This window comes from Hordeum vulgare, chromosome 2H (genome assembly GCF_904849725.1).
Source record: "Hordeum vulgare subsp. vulgare chromosome 2H, MorexV3_pseudomolecules_assembly, whole genome shotgun sequence".
Classification (NCBI taxonomy): domain Eukaryota; kingdom Viridiplantae; phylum Streptophyta; class Magnoliopsida; order Poales; family Poaceae; genus Hordeum; species Hordeum vulgare.
In genome coordinates this window covers 76,780,550-76,793,395 of record NC_058519.1, presented here as the reverse complement: position 1 = coordinate 76,793,395, position 12,846 = coordinate 76,780,550, and positions in this window count along the sequence as shown.

Below are 12,846 nucleotides of genomic sequence, written 5' to 3'. Positions count from 1 at the left end.
ATATAAAAGATAGTAATACTCCAAGGTAGAACATAAGATAAGTTGAATATCACAGAACTCAAGGGACAACACAAAACATGATCAAGTTTGTGTTGGAGGGAAGGCAATAAGGTTTGTCGATGATAACAGAAATCATCGAGGGGCAAAAGAGGGTATTTCTCATCAAGAATTCGATTGATATCTCGGAAGAGATGAGAAGGTTGATGATGATCACAACACATATGTCGAGAAGTTTCATGAAGATGTAATCGTTTAGCAACGACAATAAGTAGGGGTATGGTGAAGCAGAAATTGTCAGAAACACAGGTAAAATTGCTAGCTCAGCATCAAAGTTATCCTTCAGGACAACCATCATAAGGTTGAAATTTTGATGTAAGCTTAACGAACAGTTGGAAATGTTTCCGGGGATGAAGGACACAGATTGCACGGTCAAGCTCCAATATGACGATGATGATGTAGCTCAATAGCTTGGAAAGTCATGATCGAGTACAAACTCATAAGCAAAGAATACTACTAAGAGTTGTTGAATCGCAATGCATACTCGATTGAGTTAATGGTGTCCTTGAGTGTCCAACAACTCAGAAAACAAGGAAACTCGAATGAGGGAAATTTCATAGCTGATGAGGAGCTCATAATAAGTTATATTGCTCCGTGATACTTTCGAGATATCAGGACAATACTTGGAGGTAGATCAGAATAGAGGTTAGACTGGTGTATTGATATGTGGAAGGAAAGCACTTTAACTTGTCTACATATGGGATTAAAGAAGAACAATCATGGTCGGAACCACGGTTGCAAAGTACCAAATCATAGATGCCACATCAAATCATAAAACGAATGATTATGGATACGAGAAGTTTCTATGATAGGATTAACGTTGTTTCCATGGGCATGAACACAAAGTTCAAGGTCGACTCCCACTTCATCAATGCATCACCTGCCATTTAATTCTCGCCTTTGATTAGGTTGTAGCTTGGAAAGATTATCTGGCAAAACATCAGAAGAGTAAGACTCATGAATCTCTAGGGATCACACAGATTTAGGAAGGCATAGTTCAACCCATCGGGGAATCTTAGGAACATATACCACAAACTTCAAGAGTAATTAACACATGCTTGAAGTGTTGGAAATATGCCCTAGAGGCAATAATAAATTAGCTATTATTATATTTCTTTGTTCATGATAATCGTTTATTATCCATGCTATAATTGTATTGATTGGAAACACAGTGCATGTGTGGATACATAGACAAAACACTGTCCCTAGTAAGCCTCTAGTTGACTAGCTCGTTGATCAAAGATGGTCAAGGTTTCCTGACCATAGGCAAGTGTTGTCACTTGATAACGGGATCACATCATTAGGAGAATCATGTGATGGACTAGACCCAAACTAATAGACGTAGCATGTTGATCGTGTCATTTTGTTGCTACTGTTTTCTGCGTGTCAAGTATTTGTTCCTATGACCATGAGATCATATAACTCACTGACACCGGAGGAATGCTTTGTGTGTATCAAACGTCGCAACGTAACTGGGTGACTATAAAGATGCTCTACAGGTATCTCCGAAGGTGTTCGTTGAATTAGTATGGATCGAGACTGGGATTTGTCACTCCGTGTGACGGAGAGGTATCTCGGGGCCCACTCGGTAATACAACATCACACACAAGCCTTGCAAGCAATGTGACTTAGTGTAAGTTGCGGGATTTTGTATTACAGAACGAGTAAAGAGAGTTGCCGGTAAACGAGATTGAAATAGGTATGCGGATACTGACGATCGAATCTCGGGCAAGTAACATACCGAAGGACAAAGGGAATGACATACGGGATTATATGAATCCCTGGCACTGAGGTTCAAACGATAAGATCTTCGTAGAATATGTGGGATCCAATATGGGCATCCAGGTCCCGCTATTGGATATTGACCGAGGAGTCACTCGGGTCATGTCTACATAGTTCTCGAACCCGCAGGTCTGCACACTTAAGGTTCGACGTTGTTTTATCCGTATTTGAGTTATATGGTTGGTTACCGAATGTTGTTCGGAGTCCCGGATGAGATCACGGACGTCACGAGGGTTTCTGGAATGGTCCAGAAACGAAGATTGATATATAGGATGACCTCATTTGATTACCGTAAGGTTTTCGGAGTTACCGGGAATGTACCGGGAATGACGAATGGGTTCCGGGTGTTCACCGGGGGGGGCAGCCCACCCCGGGGAAGCCCATAGGCCTTGGGGGTGGCGCACAAGCCCTTGGTGGGCTGGTGGGAAAGCCCAAGAAGGCCCTATGCGCCATAGATAGAAAATCAAAGAGAAAAGAAAAAAAAGGAGGTGGGAAAGGAGAGAAGGACTCCACCTTCCAATCCTAGTTGGACTAGGATTGGAGGAGGACTCCTCCTCCCTTGGTGGCGCAGCCCTTGTGGCTCCTTGAGCCTCAAGGCAAGCCCCCCCTCCCCTCCTCCTATATATAGTGGGGTTTTAGGGCTGATTTGAGACAACTTTTGCCACGGCAGCCCGACCACATACCTCCACGGTTTTTCCTCTAGATCGCGTATCTGCGGAGCTCGGGCGGAGCCCTGCTGAGATTAGATCACCACCAACCTCCGGAGCGCCGTCACGCTGCCGGAGAACTCATCTACCTCTCCATCTCTCTTGCTGGATCAAGAAGGCCGAGATCATCGTTGAGCTGTACGTGTGCTGAACGCGGAGGTGTCGTCCGTTCGGCACTAGATCGGAGCGGATCGTGGGACGGATCGCGGGACGGTTCGTGGGACGGTTCGCGGGCCGGATCGAGGGACGTGAGGACGTTCCACTACATCAACCGCGTTTCTTAACGCTTCTGTTGTGCGATCTACAAGGGTACGTAGATCGGAAATCCCCTCTCGTAGATGGACATCACCATGATAGGACTTCGTGCGCGTAGGAAATTTTTGTTTCCCATGCGACGTTCCCCAACATGAAGAGCATGTCTGACAAAAGCATGGGATACAATTTATCAGAGGGAGAAGACACAATTTACCAATGGCATCATGTATTAGGGGAGGAATATCACAAGAAGTTTTTGAATGTAAAGGATGATGTCGGATAATAACCCAGCAATGGGTCTGACTATCCACAAAGGACCTCATGTGAGTATCGGTACTCAATCAGAGGGAGATATAATGCAAGGCATCGGATTATAGAATCTATGAAAAGTATTGATACTTAAATACCAAAGGCGTTATGAATTCCAGGTTGGTGTATCAGATTCACATGTTCCGATCAAGTACAAGTAAGTTGAATGGACTTAGATGGACAACCAACCAAAGTTGATTTGTTGAGAACCAGCTCTATCTCGAAGGACGTCTGAGCTGGAAAGATAATTTATGAGAATCAACTGATGATAGTCTGCATTCACGCAAAGGTTGAATAAATAAGATCAAAGGAAAAACCATAAAGGATTTTAACGAATGTTGCTAGACATATGGATTTAACCATAATGCAAGCAGGTGGGAAAGGTCATGAACATTAAGAAAATGAGGATTTCAGAAGATCGAATAGTAATTCGAGGGACTTGTGAAACCCATGATAACTAAGGACGAATAAATCCCCGACAAGACAATTTGTTGTACCTTGTATAACAAGGGAAATTGGGAAGAAAATATGAACAACATTTGTATATAGTCATTCATGGGGTTGACGAAGGAAGGGAATTCGCAAAAGTGAAGAGCACAAATTCTCGAGATAACATCAGAGAGTATCTTTGGAGTCTTTTGATGAATCAAGCAATCATATAGAATGCGGGGCTCTTCGGGAGGAAGTATTTACGAGAACCTAGAGTTAGAGTTAGCAAAATCTTAAACCCGAAAGAGAAGAGAGAGCAGAACCCAGAGTATAGAAAAGGAGTAAAAAATACTAATACCAACCGATTGAGATGTTGCCCCGTAAGCCACACCATCAAAGTTAGTAAGTTTGTCAAGTACTAGGCTCAACTTTGTCCAAGGAGTTGGAAAGGGGGATACCTACAGGAAGTCGGCTCTGATACCAACTTGTGACGCCCTCTATTTGATCGTACGCTAATCATACACACAAATGCGTACGACCAAGATCAAGGACTCACGGGAAGATATCACAACACAACTCTAGACACAGATAAAACATACAAGCTTCATATTACAAGCCATGGGCCTCGAGGGCTAGAATACAAAAGCTTGAAAAACACACGAGTCAGCGAAAGCAACAAATATCTGAGTACATACATTAAACATGAGGTGCCTTAGAGAAGGCTAGCATAAAGATACAGCGATCGAACGAAGCGAGGCCTCCTGCTTGGGAACCTCCTAACTACTCCTGGTTGTCCGTGGCCTCCACGTAGTAGGCACCATCGGGGTAGCATTCGTCGTCGGTGAGATACGCCATCTCCTGGCCTCCATCATCTGGTCGCAGCAAAGGATCAAGGGGAAAAGAGGGAGCAAAGCAACGGTGAGTACTCTGTTGGGTAACGTAGCATAAATTCAAAATTTTCCTACGCCATATTTAGATCTTCCTATGGAGAGACCAGCAACGAGAGAGGGGTGAGTGCATCTTCATACCTTTGAAGATCGCTTAGCGGAAGCGTTGCTAGAACGCGGTTTATGGAGTCGTACTCGCGGCGATTCAGATCGCGGTGTGATTCTGATCTAGTGCCGAACCACGGCAACACGTGCAGCGCGGTGACGTCTCCCACACCTTGATCCAACAAGGAGGAGGGAGAGGTTGGGGAAGATCTCCGGCAGCACAACGGCGTGGTGTCGATGGAGAGACGAGGTCTCCCGGCAGGGCTTCGCCAAGCACCGTGGGAGAGGAGGAAGGAGGGGAGCAGGGCTGCGCCGAGGGAGAGGGAAAACCGTGTGCTAAACAGCCCCAAAACCGTCTCTATATATCGGAGGAGGGGAGAGGGTGCCACCCTTAGGGTTCCCACCCTAGGTGGTGCGGCGGCCCCCAAATGGGAGGTGCAGCGGCTAGGGCAGGGGGAGGGGGTGGCGCACCCACAGGTGGGCCTTAGGCCCACCAGCGCCTAGGGTTTGCCCCCCTCTCCACCTCCTGCGTCTTGGGCCTCTATGTGGGAGGCGCACCAGCCCACTTTGGGCTTGTTGCCCTCCACCTTTTGGCCCATGCTACCTCTTGGGGTTGGTGTCCCCTCCCGGTGGACCCCCAGAACCATTTCCGGTGGTCGCGGTACGCTACCGGTGACGCCCGAAACATTTCCGGCGTCCAAACCCATCCATCCTATATATCAATATTTACCTCCAGACCATTCCGTAGCTCCTCATGACGTCCGGGATCTCATCCAGGACTCCGAACATCCTTTGGTAACCTCGTATAACAATTCCCTATAACCCTAGCGTCATCAAACCTTAAGTGTGTAGACCCTACGGGTTCGGGAAGCATGCAGACATGACCGAGACACTCTCCGGCCAATAACCATCAGCGGGGTCTGGATACCCATGATGGCTCCCACATGTTCCACGATGATCTCATCGGATGAACCACGGTGTCAAGGACTCAATCAATCCCGTATACAATTCCCTTTGTGTGTCGGTATAGAACTTTCCCGAGATTCGATCGTCGGTATACCTATACCTTGTTCAATCTCGTTACCGGTAACTATCTTTACTCGTTACGTACCATGTCATCCTGTGACTAACCCCTTAGTCACATTGAGCTCAAGATGATGTTCTACCGAGTGGGCCCAGAGGTACCTCTCCGTCACACGGAGTGACAAATCCCGATCTCGATTCGTACCAACCCAACAGACACTTTCGGAGGTACTCGTAGTGCACCTTTATAGTCACCCAGATACGTTGTGACGTTTGATACACCCAAAGCACTCCTACGGTATCCGGGAGTTGCACAATCTCACGGTCGAAGGAAAAGACACTTGACATTAGAAAAGCTTTAGCATACGAACAATACGATCTAGTGCTATGCTTAGGATTGGGTCTTGCCCATCACATCATTCTCCCAATGATGTGATCCTGTTATCAATGACATCAAATGCCCATGATCAGGAAACCATGATCATCTATTGATTAACGAGCTACCCAACTAGAGGCTTTCTAGGGACACATTGTGATCTATTTATTCACACATGTATTAGTGTTTCCTGTTAATACAATTATAGCATAAACAATAGACGATTATCATGAACAAGGAAATATGATAATAACCATTTTATTATTGCCTCTAGGGCATATTTCCAACAGTCTCCCACTTGCACTAGAGTCAATAATCTAGTTACATTGTGATGTATCAAACACCCATAGCATTATGGTGTTGATCAAGTTTTGCTCGAGGAAGAGGTTTAGTCAACGGGTCTGCAACATTCAGATCTGTGTGTACTTTACAAATATCTATTACTCCACTCTGGACATGGTCCTGGATGGAGTTGTAGCGGCGTTTGATGTGCTTGGTCTTCCGATGAAACCTGGGCTCCTTGGCTATGGCAATGGCCCCAGTGTTATCACAGAAGAGTGTCATTGGACCCGACGCGCTTGGAACCACTCCAAGGTCGGTGATGAGCTCCTTCATCCAAATTCCTTCATGAGCCGCTTCTGAAGCAGCTATGTACTCCGCTTCACATGTACATGCTGCCATGACTTCTTGCTTGCTATTACACCAGCTCACTGGCCCACCATTCAAAACATACACGTATCCGGTTTGTGACTTAGAGTCATCTGGATCTGTGTCAAAGCTAGCATCGACGTAACCCTTTACGACGAGCTCTTCGTCACCTCCATAAACGAGAAACATCTCCTTAGTCCTCTTCAGGTACTTAAGGATATTCTTGACCGCTGTCCAGTGTTCCATACCGGGATCACTTTGGTACCTCCCTACCAAACTTATGGCAACGTTTATATCAGGTCTAGTACATAGCATGGCACACATTAGAGAGCCTAAGGCTGAAGCGTAGGGGACAATACTCATCTTCCCTCTGTCTGCTGCCGTGGTCGGTGACTGAGTCTTACTCCACCTCACACCTTTCAAAACTGGCAAGAACCCCTTCTTTGAGTTTTCCATATTGAAGTTCTTCAATATCTTGTCAAGGTATGTACTTTGTGAAATACCTATGAGGCGTCTCGATCTATCTCTATAGATCTTGATGCCTAATATGTATGGAGCTTCTCCAAGGTCCTTCATCGAAAAACTCTGGTTCAAATAGGCCTTTATGCTCTCCAACATCTCTATATTATTCCCCATCAATAATATGTCGTCCACATACAATATGAGGAAATCTAGAGAGCTCCCATTCACTTTCTTGTACAGACAGGCTTCTCCACAAACCTGTATGAACCCAAACATTTAATCACCTCATTAAAGCGAATGTTCCAACTCCGAGATGCTTGCACCAACCCATAGATGGAGCGCTGGAGCTTGTACACTTTGTTAGCACCCTTAGGGTTGACAAAACCTTTTGGTTGCATCATATACAACTTCCTTAAGATTCCTGTTAAGGAATGTTGTTTTGACGTCCATTTGACAAATTTCATAATCATAAAAGGCGGCAATTGCTAACATGATTCGGACTGACTTCAGCTTCTCTACGGGAGAGAAAGTCTCTTCGTAGTCAACTCCTTGAATTTGTCGAAAACTCTTTGCGACAAGTCGAGCTTTATAAACGGTCACATTACCGTTTGCATCAGTCTTCTTCTTGAAGATCCATTTACTTTCTATGGCTCGCCGATCATCGGGCAAGTCCATACTTTGTTCTCATACATGGATCCTATCTCGGATTTCATAGCCTCAAGCCATTTGTACCATATCTAAAATGATAGGGGTAAGTCGGTAAGAGACATATAGATCGTACCATATCTAATAAAGTGCGATTACGACGTTCAAACACTTCGTTGCGTTGCGGTGTGCCAAGCGGCGTCAGTTGTGAAACGATTCCACACTTCCTTAGGTGTGTGCCAAACTCGTGACTCAAATATTCTCCTCCACGATCAGATCGTAAACACTTAACTTTTTTGTCACGTTGATTCTCAACCTCACTCTGAAATTCCTTGAACTTTTCAAACGTCTCAGATTTGTGCTTCATCAAGTAGATACCCATACCTACTCAAATCATCGGTGAGAGTGAGAACATAACGGTAGCCACCGCGAGCTTCAACGTTCATTGGACCACACACATCAGTATGTATTATTTCCAATAAGTCGGTCACTCTCTCCATTATTCCTGAGAATGGAGTATTAGTCATCTTGCCCATGAGGCACGGTTCGCATGTGTCAAATGATTCAAAGTCAAGAGACTCTAATAGTCCATCAGTATGGATCTTCTTCATGCACATAACACCGATATGACCAAGGCGGCAGTGCCACAAGTATGTGGGACTATCATTATCAACTTTACATCTTTTGGTACTCACACTATGAATATGTGTAACATCACGATCGAGATTCATCAAGAATAAACCATTCACCAGCGGAGCATGACCATAAAACATATCACTCGTATAAATAGAACAACCATTATTCTCTGACTTAAATGAGTAGCCGTCTCGCATTAAGCAAGATCCTGATACAATATTCATGCTCAAAGCTGGCACTAAATAACAATTATTAAGGTTTAAAACTAATCCCGACGGTAGATGTAGAGGCAGCATGCCGACGGCGATCACATCGACCTTGGAGCCATTCCCGACGCGCATCGTCACCTCGTCCTTGGCCAGTCTCCGCTTATTCCGCAGTTCCTGCTTTTTGTTGCAAATGTGAGCAACAGCACCGGTATCAAATACCGAGGAGCTACTACAAGCGTTGGTAAGGTACACATCAATAACATGTATATCGCATATACCTTTAACGTTGCCGGCCTTCTTGTCCGCTAAGTACTTGGGGCAGTTCCGCTTCCAGTGACCTTTTCCCTTGCAGTAGAAGCACTCAGTCTCAGGCTTAGGTCCATTCTTTTTCTTCTTCCCAGTGTCTGGCTTACCGGGCGCGGCAACGGCTTTGCCGTCTTTCTTGAAGTTCTTCTTACCCTTGCCCTTCTTGAAACTGGTGGTCTTATTGACCAACAACACTTGATGCTCTTTCTTGATTTCTACTTCTGCAGACTTGAGCATCGAGTACAACTCGAGAATGGTCTTTTCCATCCCTTGCATGTTGTAGTTCAGCACAAAACCTTTGTAGCTTGGTGGGAGAGACTGCAGGATTATGTCAATTATAGCGTCATCCGGAAGTTCGACTCCAAGTGAAGTGAGACGACCGTGTAACCCAGACATTTTGAGTATGTGCTCACTGACAGAACTGTTATCCTCCATCTTACAACTAAAGAACTTGTCGGAGACTTCATATCTCTCGACACGGGCATGAGCTTGAAAAACTAGTTTCGGCTCTTGGAACATCTCATATGCACCATGTTGCTCAAAACGCCTTTGGGGCCCCGTTTCCAAACTGTATAACATGCCACACCTAACCAGAGAGTAGTCATCACTCCGTGTTTGCCAGACGTTTAGAATGTCCTGGGCTGCTGCAGGAGCAGGAGGGTCACCTAGCGACGCATCAAGGACATAAGCCTTTTTAGCTGCTTCAAGGATGAGCTTCAAGTTGCGGACCCAGTCCGCATAGTTGTACCATCATCTTTCAGCTTGTTTTTCCCTAGGAATGCGTTGAAATTGAGGTTGACGTTGGCCATCTACAATATTTATAAAGACAACTTTTAGACTAAGTTCATGACAATTAAGTTCATTTGATCAAATTAAGTATGAACTCCCACTTAAATCGACATCCCTCTAGTCATCTAAGTGATACATGATCCATGTTGACTAACCCATGTATGATCATCACGTGAGACGGACTAGTCGTCATGGTGAGCAACTTCATGTTGATCGTATTCAACCATACGACTCATGTTCGAACTTTCGGTCTCCTGTATTCGAGGTCATGTCTGTACATGCTAAGCTCGTCGAGTCAACCTAAGTGTTTGGCGTGTGTAAATCTGCCTTACACCCGTTGTATGCGAACGTTAGAATCTATCACACCCGATTATCATGTGGTGCTTCGAGACAACGATCCTTCACAACGGTGCATGCTGCTGGCTACGCCTATAGGGATTTCCTTGGCATGTATGCAAAGGATTCCCCCGCGGCCCTGGAGCCTTGCGTTGGTGTTCCCTTGAAGAGGAAAGGGTGATGTAGCACAGCGGCGGTAAGTATTTCCCTCAGTTTGAGAACCAATGTATCAATCCAGTAGGAGGATCGCGTCAAGTCACAAGTACCTGCACAAACACAAAGAGCTTGCACCCAACGCTATGAAGGGGTTGTCAATCCCTTATAGATTGTTGGCAAAGTGAGAACTGAAAGCAAAAAGTAAACAAAGCAAAGTAAAAGTAAAAGCTGAGATGATAAATGTGAGTAGACCCGGGGGTCGTAGTGTTCACTAGTGGCTTCTCTCATGAAAGCAAGTAACGGTGGGTGAACGAATTACTGTCAAGCAATTGATAGAACCGCGCAAAGTCATGATGTTATCTATGGCAATGATCATACATATATGCATCACGTCCAAACCAAGTAGACCCGATACTTTCTGCATCTACTACTATTACTCCACACGTCGACCGCTATCCAGCATGCATCTAGTGTATTGAGTTCATAAGAATCGAGTAACGCCTTACTCAAATCTATGATGAAAGCCCATCTTGTTACCCTTGATGGCAACAACACGATGCGTGCCTTGCTGCCCCTTCTATCACTGGGAAAGGTCACTGCACGGTATGAACCCAAAACCAAGCACTTCTCCCATTGCAAGAATCATAGATCTAGTTGGCCAAAAAAACCCAAGACTCGGAGAGACTTACAAGGATATCAAATCATGCATATAAGAAATCAGCAAAGACTCAAATATAATAAATAGATAATCTGATCACAAATCCACAATTCATTGGATCTCGACAAACACACCGCCAAAGAGGATTACATCGGATAGATCTCCATGAAGATCATGGAGAACTTTGTATTGAAGATCCAAGAGAGAGAAGACGCCATCTAGCTACTAACTACGGACGCGTAGGTCTGAAGTAGACTACTCACGAGTCATTGGAGCGGCAATGATATTGATGTAGAAGCCCTCCAGCTCCAAAGTCCCCTCCGGCAGGGCACCGGGAAGGGTCTCCGGATGAGATCCCGCGGAAACGGAAGCTTGCGACGGCGGAAAAGTGGTTTCGTGGACGCCTTGATTTTTTCTGGGATTTTAGGGAATATATAGGCCAAAGTGCTAGGGCACGGGAGCTCAAGGGGGGCTACAAGGCTTGTGGGTCCCCTGTGGGCGTCCTGCCTTGGCCCTCAAGTCCCCCGATCTTCTTTTGTACTAGAAAAATTCATTTCGGGGATTTTATTCCTTTTGGACTCCGTTCCAAAATCAGATCTGAAAAGAGTCAAAAACAGAGAAAAAACAGGAACTGCACTTGGCACTGAATTAATAAGTTAGTCCCAAAAAATATATAAAAGGTATATAAAACATCCAAAGTTGACAAGATAACAGCATGAAACCATCAAAAATTATAGATACGTTTGAGACATATCAATCATCCCCAAGCTTAACTCATGCTCATCCTCGAGTAGGGAAGTGATAAAGAATGACTTTTTGGTGCTTTCATGCTACCTAGCATAGATGTCCTTTGTAACTCCTCTTATGTGACGTGAATGTTCAGATCCGTTAGGTTCAAAACAATAGTTTTCTATTGACGTGGAGACAATAATTCTTCAAGCAAACTAGCAAGGTAATCATGAACTTTCAAAATAACAAGGCCAAAAGAAAGTTATCCCTACAAAATCATAGAGTCTGGCTATGCTCTATCATCCTTGCACAACGAATTTAAATCATGCACAACCTCGGTATTGGCCAAGTAATTGTTTTCACACCTTTACTTTCTCAAACATTTTTAACTCTCATGCAATACATGAGCGTGAGCCATGGTTTTAGCACTATAAGTGGAATGGAGTGTGGTGGAGGTTGCAAGGCAAACAAGGAGAAGATGGTCACATTGACTAGGCATATCAATGAGCTATGGAGATGCTCATAAATAGATATCAATGTGAATGAGTAGGGTTTGCCATACAAATGATGGACTAGAGCTAAGAGTATGTGAAAGCTCTTAAAGAAAACTGGTGGGTGTGCAACCAACTTGCTTGCTCACGAAGATCTAAGGCAATTTTGAGGAAGCCCATCATTGGAATATACAAGCCAAGCTATATAATGAAAATTTCCCACTAGCTATATGGTGGTGACAAAACGAGAGACTGTCAATCATGAAGATCATGGTGCTTAATAAGCACAAGTGTGGAAAGATAGTAGCATTGTCCCTTCTCTCTTTTTCTTTCATTTTTTTGGTGGGCTCTTTGGCCTCTTTTTTTTTGTGGGCATCTTTGGCCTATTTTTGTAAATGGGCTTCGTTGGCCTCTTTTATTTCCTCACATGGGACAATGCTCCATCAATGATGATCATCACACTTACAACTCAAAACTTAGAGCAATGATGACTCTATATGAAATGCCTTCGGTAGTGTACCGTAACAATGATCTAGCATGGCATAGACATCAATGGAAACATCATGCTAGCTATCTTATGATCATGAAATGGCAATGTAGAAGTGGTGGCACATGTCATGGTGGTAGTTGCATGGCAATATATCTCGGAATGGCTTTGAAAATGCCATAGTAGGTAGGTATGGTGGCTGTTTTGAGGGAGGCTATATGGTGGGTTTTATGCACCGGCGAAAGTTGCACGGCACTAAAGAAGATAGTGATGGTGGAAGGTGAAAGTGCATCTAAACCATGGACTCAACATTAGTCATGAAGAACTCATATACTTGTTTCAAAAGTTTTAGTAGTAATCGAAA